The sequence below is a fragment of the Carassius gibelio genome, chromosome A10, assembly GCF_023724105.1.
Source record: "Carassius gibelio isolate Cgi1373 ecotype wild population from Czech Republic chromosome A10, carGib1.2-hapl.c, whole genome shotgun sequence".
In the NCBI taxonomy this organism is placed as follows: domain Eukaryota; kingdom Metazoa; phylum Chordata; class Actinopteri; order Cypriniformes; family Cyprinidae; genus Carassius; species Carassius gibelio.
The window spans coordinates 2,304,068-2,314,553 of NC_068380.1; the positions used below are offsets into that span (position 1 = coordinate 2,304,068).

Consider the following 10,486-nt stretch of genomic DNA (forward strand, 5'->3'; position numbering starts at 1 on the left):
TGTGATCTGTCTGCCTCTCACCCTTCCCCCAGGGAAGCATCACTCTCACCCCAGACCATCACATCACCTTCCCAGCCGCCTGTCTCCACCTTCTCATCTCATCCTCCGCTCTTTTAGTGCGCCTTCGCACCCCCACAAATTGCTTCATCTATTCACCTGACTGCTGATATCTGACATGAGCGGCTGAGAGCTTCTGTGTTCCTGTGAGCCAAAGAAATCCTGCTGCAACATTTCAGCATCACCATCTGCCACGTGTGTTTTATGTGAGCATTACGCCAGCAAACTACTTCAGACGGTTGCAGCAGAAGGTAACGAGGTGCTGCTCCACAAACAATGTGAAAAGATACACAGTCCTCTTGGGAAGAATGTACATATGAGGTTGGAATTCTAAAAAAAAAAAAGTTTTTTATATTTTATGCACATTTTATTTTAGAGCTGTGCAACAAAAAGGAAGAGTATTACACTCTAAAAACTGCTGGGTTGAAAACAACCCAATTTGGGTTATTTTGACAACCCAGCGCTGGGTCAAAAAGCGACGAACCCAGCGCTGGGTTGTTTTAACCCAACCAGTTGGGTTATCATATTTAACCCAGCCTGCTGGGTTGCCTTTTTTATAGTTCAAAATGACTATATTGAAGGGTTTAAAAAAACAGAGCGGGTGTTTTTTTATCACTGTATTTCAGAAGGAAAACTACTGTATTTAGAAAATGTTCGATATCATTTCGAATGTGCTTGATAAGGCAGCGTTTGTGAGCTCAGTACCGCTCTGCAGCCGTTACCGGAGAAACCTACCTCTCTCGCTCTTAGCGCCTCCTGCTGGCAGAAAATAAATTCGCAGAGTGCAGCCATGTGGGGAAACAATGCATTTCTACGTTAAAATTAACCCAAATTGAGTTAGGCATTAAACCTACAAATGTTGTTCATTTTAAATATCACTTTTACACACAAATAATAATTACCAAAAGGAAAATATTTATTAAAAACGAGAGAAAAGTCAAAAAGTAACATGTTAGAAGAAATGCAGAAAAGGATGGCATTAACAGCTACAGAGTTCATAAAGCATTGAACATTTGATGAATATAACTTAAAATCAAATTGGCCTTTGTTCAATTGTATATATTGTATAAAAATATACGAAAACACATACAATAAATTTACAATTAGTTAGGTTTTTTTCCAACTATTCTGGCATGACAGTACACAAATAAATCACAACATTAACTTTGATATTCTAACACTTAACAGACGCATGTGTGTGTGTGTGTGTGTGTGTGTGTGTGTGAAAGAATGTGAGCAGGTGTATGAATGACAGAGTGTAAACTCTTCTACTAAACAACACAGAAAAAGCATTTAACTTTTTTTTTTATAACAAATTATACACTTACAGTTTGTTTCAAAGTCCATGAATACAGATCATGCATCACAGTCAATTTTCACGATCTCTTTAGCATAACTGAAGTAATCATGAAGAAACCCCATCTGCACAGCATCTGACATCTTCTACATCATCCAGGGCAGCGTCCTCCTTTAAAACCACTGCTGTTTAGGGGAAAGAAGATTCTCCTCTCTGACCAGCATTCATCCAGTCACCGCCTGTTCTTCATCAGTGGCCTAAGAGAAACACATTTGAAAAAATTAAACATTTAATTAAACTATCCATTTTCAGGTAGAGGTGTATTCACATAGGTAAGGATAGGTAAATAATCGGTTTTAAAGTTTCAACACTTTGTGTGGTTGTTTAATGTCTCAGTCCACCACAGCGCTCCAGAATGCTATAATGGCAGCACTAGTGTGAGGACAGGTGATATTGTTTGAATAAATATTGCTTTCAGAAAGCTTCTTTACTGAAACATTAAAACAGACATGACATTCACATACCTCACAATATTCATATACGTGGAGGGCTGCTCTTCAAACCGTTAGTTCACCAAATAATTAAAATGTTTATAATTTACTCTCCTCATGTTTTTCCAGACTCATACAAAATCTGCTAATTTTTTGGAAAACGTATGAATATATTTAATATTCTCTTTTTGTGTCCTCCATTGCTGGTCTGGGAGACCAATAATTTATTTTGAATATACATGTTTGCTATCATATAATTTAAGATGTATTCATATATAAATATCAGAATTTACTTCTACAATAACTCTATATTTATGAAGCTTGAAAATACTGATTATCTAAACTATAAATGGATTAACAAATATTATGAGAAAACTAAAAATATATTAATTTATGTTGTAAAGACAGACAAAAGTCTTATAGGTTTGGAATGACTTGAGGGCAAGTAAATTATTTTTTGTGTGAACTTTACCTCTAAGAGCGAAGACCAAGAATAATGACTCTCCAAATCAGACAACTCCAAAGTTGGTTTGAGTTCTGCAATAAAAAACACAGACATCAATGGTCTTAATGAAATGAGCACGTAATCACACTGTTGTTGCATCAAAATGTGAAGTAAACTGGCAGGAGACAACAGAAACATTTATTTTCTAAAAATAGCTTACATAAAATCTCAAAGGAATGATGCTCTCCCATGTCTCTTGCTTTTAACATCTACAAAAACAAAAAACAAACATTATTTTACTCTTAGTAAAACACAACAACTGATAACATGAAATTATGAAGTTTACTTGCCTTAAACGATCTTTCCCTCTCTTCAGAAGAAGCTGAGAAAACCACCTCCTCACACAAGCACTTGTGTGTCCTTAACTTCAGTTAGTTTGAGTTCTGCAAAGAGGGACATCAATGGTTTCAATAAAATATTAACATATACATACATACATATATAAAATCACACTGTTTTTGCATCAAAATGTGAAGTTAACAGGCAGGACACAACAGAAACATTAATTTTCTAAAAAAAAAAAAGTAATAATAATTTAACTCACAACGTCTCAAAAGAATGAAGTTATCTTGTCTCTGGATTTCAACATCTAAAAAAACACACACATTATTTTAGTCTTAGTAAAAATAAAGATAACTTGATGTTATTCTGAAGTTTACTCTCCTTAAACCGTCTGTCCCGCTCTTCAGAAGAACACCTCCTCCTCATCCTCACACAGGTCTGTGACTCCTCACACAAACAGCTTCTGTGTCTTTAACTCTCAGCGCGAGGACAATGAAGACAGGAGCTGGACAAGTCTGAAATATTACATGTAAAACATACTTTTAACAGTTACCACTTCAACAGCCTCAAAATAATTATGCTAGTCTTTACTACACAATGCCATTTCCTTTAGGAGACAAACATACATTCAGTTTAACCGCGAAAAAAAAGACAAATTCACATGAGCGTAACCGTGACCATAACCGTCTGTTAACGCCTCAAAGAGAACAGATAATGTAAAATATTATGTAAATATGACAAAATACATTCACAGACGTTATATTCAAAGTACATCCTCCGTTCAGTAACGTTACATGAGGCAGTTAAGACCTCCGTGTTCGAGGCGAAAACCGTGTCCGTTTTTTTATATATAACGTATATAACGTTAAGCTCCTTTGTTTCCGCCTTTCATAAAACCTTCCGCCTTTCATACAACCAGGTAAACAATAAAAGATAACTTTACATTTTGAATATTTAACGTTACTTACCATAGTCTTTCACTCGCTTCTCGCTTCCATCACGCTGAGAAAATGGCGGCTGCTCGCACAGGAGACGTACGATTTTGACGTGACGTGCGTGCTCTCCTTCACGTCCGCGTCCTCAACCCACCCCGCTGGGTTAAAAAAGAAAGTTATTTTCAACCCAAACTTGGGTTAAAACATCCCAAAGTCCTATCAAACGGCCTCAACCCAGCAGTTGGGTTGAAAAAACAACCCAGCGTTTTTTAGAGTGTAGTTATTAGTTTTGGAAGCTTTATTGAAGTGATGTTGAATTGCATTTTATTTATATTTTTTTACGTATTTGTTAAACCTGTCATTATGTCCTGACAGCAGAATATGAGACAAATAATCTGTGAAAAAAATCAAGCTCCTCTGGCTCCTCCCAGTGTCCTATTGCCATTTGCAGAAAGTCCATCGCTCCCGGTAAAAAACAACCAATCAGAGCTGCGGTCCGTAACTTTGTTTGTGTTCAAAATGTAGAAAAATGTATATAATAAGCGAGTACACCATGAATCCATTTTCCAAACCGTGTTTTTAGCTTGTCCTGAATCACTAGGGTGCACCTATAATAAGTGTTTATATTCGGACTATTTTAGATTGCTTCGGAGGTACCGTGGCGGAGTAACCCAGTACCTTTGTGATTCGTCATAGATATAAACAGAGAGAAGTAGTTCCGGCAACAATGTTCTTCCGCAAGATGCAAGCAGTTCTGTTTATTAACCGCTAGAGCGTCTAAAGTTATCTACCGCAGCTTTAAGTGGGATTTCATTAGAATGCAGTTTATTTACTGGATTCAATGAAAGAATTTAAAATGTTTTTCCTTTGAAATTTTTTCAAGATTCGCAGACAACAACATTGTCAAAAGGATCCCTATTTACTTAAAATGCTGTAAAATGCATGCCTGGTCAATATTTGTCACCTTGTAAAGCAGGAGTGTCGAACTCAATTCCTGGAGGGCCAGAGCCCCTGCACCATTGTATTCCAACACACATACCATGTAGTTTTTAAATGAGCCTGAAAGACTTGATTAGTCGGATCAGGTGTGTTTTTAATTATGGTTGAATCTAAACTCTGCAGGGCTCCGGCCCTCCAGGAATTGAGTTTGACACGCCTGTTGTGAAGAAACACTGTGTCTGTGCACATACCTATAGAATGTAATGTGCACGTGCATGATGTCACCATTTTTTTTTTTTTACAAATTTGCTTTTTGTAGTTTACACAAAGAACAATATCATTTTCAAAGACTCGGACTTTGAAACACGTTTTCAAAAGTTTGCATTTTCAGGCCCCCAAAACGGCATTGCTGTGTAGATGAATGACCAAAACGTGGTTGGTTGAAAATGGCCAGTGCAAACGTCCCCTTAGTTATTTTAACACCGCAAGTTAAACTAAATTAAAAATAAGAAATGCTGCCCTTCACAACTATATGAAATAAAATACCGGTAAGTTCTTTATGCAATTTAATTTCAGTTATTTTAGAAGAAAAATGTGTGTTTTTTATGGTGTTAGTTTGTAGCCAACTATAATAACCTGGTTAACATGACCATGCGTTTGTCAGAACATGTGAATGTGAATGCCAACGAATGGCTCCAGGAGGCGTTTACTATGTGCACCCGATTGCAGCAAGAGTCTCGAGTTTCCCAGCATTAATTACGCTATTTTGGTGGCGCTCCTAAATGCAATAATTCCATTCCACATGACTTAAAGGCAGCAAGAGACAAAGAGAGCGCGCAGGAGAAACAACAGTAAGGGAGGAGGGTCTGTAGCGCGGAACAATGGTCCATTATGCAGCGGCAGAAAATGATCACCTCTGCGCGGGGACGAGGGGCACCTGTCACGCCAGCAGCTGATGGCTCCATCAGCGCCACTGGGACCTGCCTGGGCTTCTCAGCTCAGCTCGGCCTTCATCTGTGCGCCAATGTACGTGTGTGTGTGTGACAGCCCCACCACTGGGCCAACCTCCCCGCTTATTATCTGGGATGATGCCTGGTGGAAAAGAGCTCCACCTCCTCTATCTCTCTCCGTCTCTGCTTCCGAAACGCCACATGCCTTTATTTCAAACTCGTGCACTTTGCCTCTCATTTCCTACTGACATCATAAACTCCCGTTATAGTTTAGCTAGTCATTACCATTTAGCTTATTATGGAAATGTCACCGTGTTTACGACTGTATCTCTCCGGTCAGAACTGTCGGGAACGCTGTGCGCGCGCGCTCTCTCTCTCTCTCTCTCTCTCTCTCTCTCTCTCTCTTTCTCTCTCTCTCTCTCTCAGAGGAACGCGGAGAGGAACTGATGATAGACACTCGAAACGCAAAGCCATGACAACTGGTAGACTTTGCCCAGATGACACAAAGAAAAACAGACAACTGACACAGGGGTGGAGGGACGTAGTTTAGTCCCTTTGTGCTTCATCCCGACGAGAAATGAAGATCTTAATGAGAATGCATGCAGACTGACCTGCATTAATGTGTGTGATTTTCTTTCTTAGTGTTTTTGTCTTGTTTTCCAGTACATATACTGTATCAAAACACTCTTACAACGTTACATTTACTTGTTAAACAAAATGACATAAGATTAATATTTGTGTTTAAAACAAATATCCTTAGAGATACGTTTTTTTTTCTTATTTTTTAAAACAAGACTTAATATCTTTTAAATTATTTTCCTTCTCAAGTCTTCTTAGCAAAATTAAGTGAGTGTATACTGACTTAAAGTATCTGCCAATAGAACAATATGAAACTTAATTCAAAGGAAAACAATGTTATTCATCTATTTCTTTTATTTTTTTAAGCATTAAATCACTACATTTTGAATATTTTTATCTAGCAAAGAAGATTTATGTAATCTTACATTATGTAATTTCGTTTCTTCAGTAGATGTAGCTTGATTTAAGAATGTTCAGGTTTATAATAGCCTATACAAGACAGAAATGCGGAGTAAGAAAATCATTTTTTGCAGTGCATCTGCAGTCAAAACAAATAAATAAATAGAAAATTGGATGTTGTTGTTTTTAGTATTTGTTTGTTTTGTTGTTGTCATTTTTACTTGTTAGCACATGAACAGTTTTGAGTTATCAATAAGATGTGATCAATGCCAGTTGGAACAATGTTTTAGACAGATTGCGTTCCAATTATTCCAATATTTCAATATTCAGGATTTTAAAGCATTTGCCACATGTTTCAAAGGAAATGTTTACCTGCAGATGGTGTGTAGCTAATCAGCATACATAGTGTTATTTAAAAACATGCAATAATGTTTGCAGTAAACGAACATCAAACTTCATCAAATGTTAGTGCAATATATGATGTTTAAAATATAGAGCGCATGTTTTCTGGATGATGAACTTGTTATAGTGTTTCTTACATAGTGGTTTTATTTTTCAGCTGATTTGGAGAATCACTTGCTCACCAATGGATCATCTGCAGTGAATGGGTGCCGTCAGAACAACAGTCCTTTTAGGCCAGAAGCAGTAATTGAAAGTTATTTAATGATGGAATTGTTTCTTACAAACATACAGCTTATCACTTCTCCAGATATTAACTGATGGACTCTCATTCTGACGGCACCCATTCACTGCAGAGGATCCATTGGTGAGACAGTGATGTAATGCTAAATTCCTCCAAATCTGTTCTGATGAAGAAACAAACTCTTCGACATCTTAGATGGAATGAGTGTGAGTACATTTGCAGCAAATTAAAAATTTTAAGTGAACTATTCCAATCCATATTTACATATTACTTTGAGATTTTATAGCCCAATTCTGTCACATATCTCGAGTGTGGGTGTTAAATCTGTGGAGATCCACTTCAGGTTAGTGGCGTGAGGGCTTGCCAAAATGATCATTGTCCATCTGCGGTTCACACAACAGTAAGAGCCTCAAAACCTCATTTCATCTCAATGTGGCCACACTGCAACATCTCTGTTGGAAAAACACACACCAGAAATCTCCATATTTCATTTAATTAATCTCAGGGTAACCCAAAACCACAAGCAGATGTTCAGCTAATTTCCAGTAATTACTTCTCTCTTTATATCTGCGTCGTGTTTTTGCTAGCTCAAACATGCTTTCTTAATGAAGCTTTCTGCGAGCTGCTGCGCTGGTTATGTGTATTAAATGGACAGTTAGGAGCTAATAGCTCACTTTAACAGGAGGGGTCACGTCATAAAATTACAGTGAAAAGCCGTCAAACACCACACTGACTGCGATTTCAATCAGGAAGGCTTAGTTCCTGCGGTGTTGGAGATTGAACCATTGAAAGCTACAAATCCACAAAACCTGTATAACTTCCAAAAGCAGGAGAATATTAGCTGGAAAGTCAGGCGTGAACACAAATCCATGCATCAGAATTCATAAAGCTATAGTAGTATGCTTTGCATTCTCCACATATCCACAAGCATGAATTATCTTTTAGTTTTTCTCTTTTAAATCAACTATAAAATCTCACCAAGCAAACTAAACATGTTTATAAAAAATCTACCTGAATAACACCACATCGGTTTTAATAACACAGATATCTGAAGGACACTCCATCACCTCTGAGTTCAGAGATCTGCCACAGTAATCCAATGACACACTAGAAATGTATACAACTTGCAATGCATTGGCAAAGCAGGATATATATATATGTATATATATATATATATATATATATATATATATATATATATATATATATATATATATATATATATATTCTATTTATTTATTATATTTTATTATGTGCATATAGACAGTCAAACAACAAAAATGTATTCAGACACCTTCAACATTGCACACATTTTCACAGTTTATTCACTATAGTTTAAATGCTAAAATGGTAATAATAATAAACTGTAACAAGAACTTAGAGATAAACTGTGTCAGAACAACTTCATCTTGATAAAGTCAGATAACACTTAAGCAAAGCATGGTCAGGTCAAAGTGACTGAATAATTATTTTGTTCCAAATTATTGTCAATTTTACTAGTAGTGCACTGTATGAAGAATTTTTGGATATAATGTGTCACAGTTTACTTTATTTTGTTATGCTCACTTATGTAAATTAACTAGTGCCCTGCACCCACTAGTAATTTTAAATTATTATTATTATTTTTTATTATAGAATAATGTTTGGTTGGACTGTGTGTGTATGTATGTATGTATATATATATCTGTGATCAAAGGGGTGTTTTTAGCATCATTCCTCCAGTCTTCAGTGTCACATGATCTTCAGAAATCATTGATTCTAATATGCAAATTCGCTGCTCAATAAACATTTCTGATTATTACCAATGTTGAAAACAGTCGTGCTGTGTAATATTTTTGTGGAAAATGTGATACTTTTTATTTTTCAGGATTCTTTGATGAATAGAAAGTAAAAAAAAAAAACAGCATTTATTTTAAGTATAGCCTTTTTTTTTATTAAATGTCTTTTGATAAATGTCTTTATTATAAATGTCACTTTTGATAAATGTAATGTGTCCTAGCGGAATAAAAGTATTTGTTTTTAACAATAATAATAAATGATTCTTGCTGACCTCAAACAGTATAGTAGATAGAAGTATATAGAAAGATGATGCATCTAAACCCCGAAACAACAGAAAAGGCCTTCATTTCAACATGCTCCAGTTTGTGCATAAAGGAGGTTAAATTGAGATGTTAAAAGTGTGCCGGTGTGTGTGTGTGTTTGTGTTTGTGCTTGTGTATATGTGTCAGTGTGTTTTTCACCTGGGAACCCGCTCTGCAAGTTTACTACAAACACACACACACGCACACACACACACACACACCTGCTTGACTGCCTGTCATCGAACAGGTGGAGTGGAACAGAAGGTGTTCATTGTCTCAGTGGCTCACACCTCACTTCAGAAGCCCAAGCAGGGAAACAAACTGCAAAATAATCAGCAGAGACGAAACACTCAAGCTGAAAACACAAAGACAAGTGGTGGCTTTTAGTTCGCCGGAGCTGACCGTGCTGCCTGCGCTAATGCTGTCATTACACAGTTGATATAGTGTGTATGTGTGTGTGTGTGTTTGTCTGTGTGATTTGGAGGACGGTTGAGAACAATAGAAGCAAAATGGCCCCCTGTCAATGAGACACAAAGTGTTTCGATGTGCGTTCAGCTCCTCGTGGTCACAGAAATAGCTTGTCTGTCAGGTTAATGTGTGCGTTTCTGCGCTGTGCTGTTCTGCAGTGATAGGAAGACTCTGATTGGCTGAAAGGGTCTAGTTGCAGCTTTGCTTTATTTTAAACCAATCACTTGAGCCATAAAAGTCATGTGACTCACTGGATTAGCACTATAGCAGACAGAGAAAATAATATTTCTTGCACATTTAGCAACACAAAAATAAGGAGGAAAACATAAATTGTAAACAATTCCACTATAATAGTTAGCATTTTGGGTATATTTATGTTGCTTGCAACACAACTTATTTCTTTAAAATATGTTGCCACTTTTACATGGCTGTAAATGGCAAAATGCTTTATTTGAAGCTTTATATTCACTGAAAAAGGCTTTAGAAACTGCTAGAGAATTTCACAAATACAAAGAAACAGCAAATAAAACATTAAATTAAATGTGAAATTTTGATATAGAAAAACTAAAATAGCTTTTTCTTGTAAAATGTTCTTCAAACAAATCTTCAAAAAATATTTTTTACTGTGTATAAAAAAACCAAACAAATTAGTTTCAGTATATATATATATATATATATTTTTTTTTTTTCAGTTTAGAATGCTTGAACACTTTACTTGATGCCTTTATACATAATGTATTTTAAATGTATCTTTAATATATTAATTATGCCTCATAATGCATTGTATGATCTCATTAATTTTAACCCCAGTTATAATAATACTTATCTATTCACTGTTGCACCTTCAGAGTCTAATGTTT

At 36.2% G+C, this 10,486-nt stretch overlaps 1 long non-coding RNA gene across 1 annotated transcript; it reads right to left on the reverse strand.

The window, feature by feature from the left end:
- Positions 1–955: 955 nt before the first annotated feature.
- On the reverse strand, positions 956–2,561 carry LOC128021655 (uncharacterized). The gene is made up of 3 exons (XR_008185632.1): positions 2,511–2,561; positions 2,318–2,382; positions 956–1,611 (listed from the first exon to the last, which is right to left on the reverse strand). It is a non-coding gene; the product is annotated as an uncharacterized LOC128021655 (long non-coding RNA).
- Positions 2,562–10,486: the final 7,925 nt, after the last annotated feature.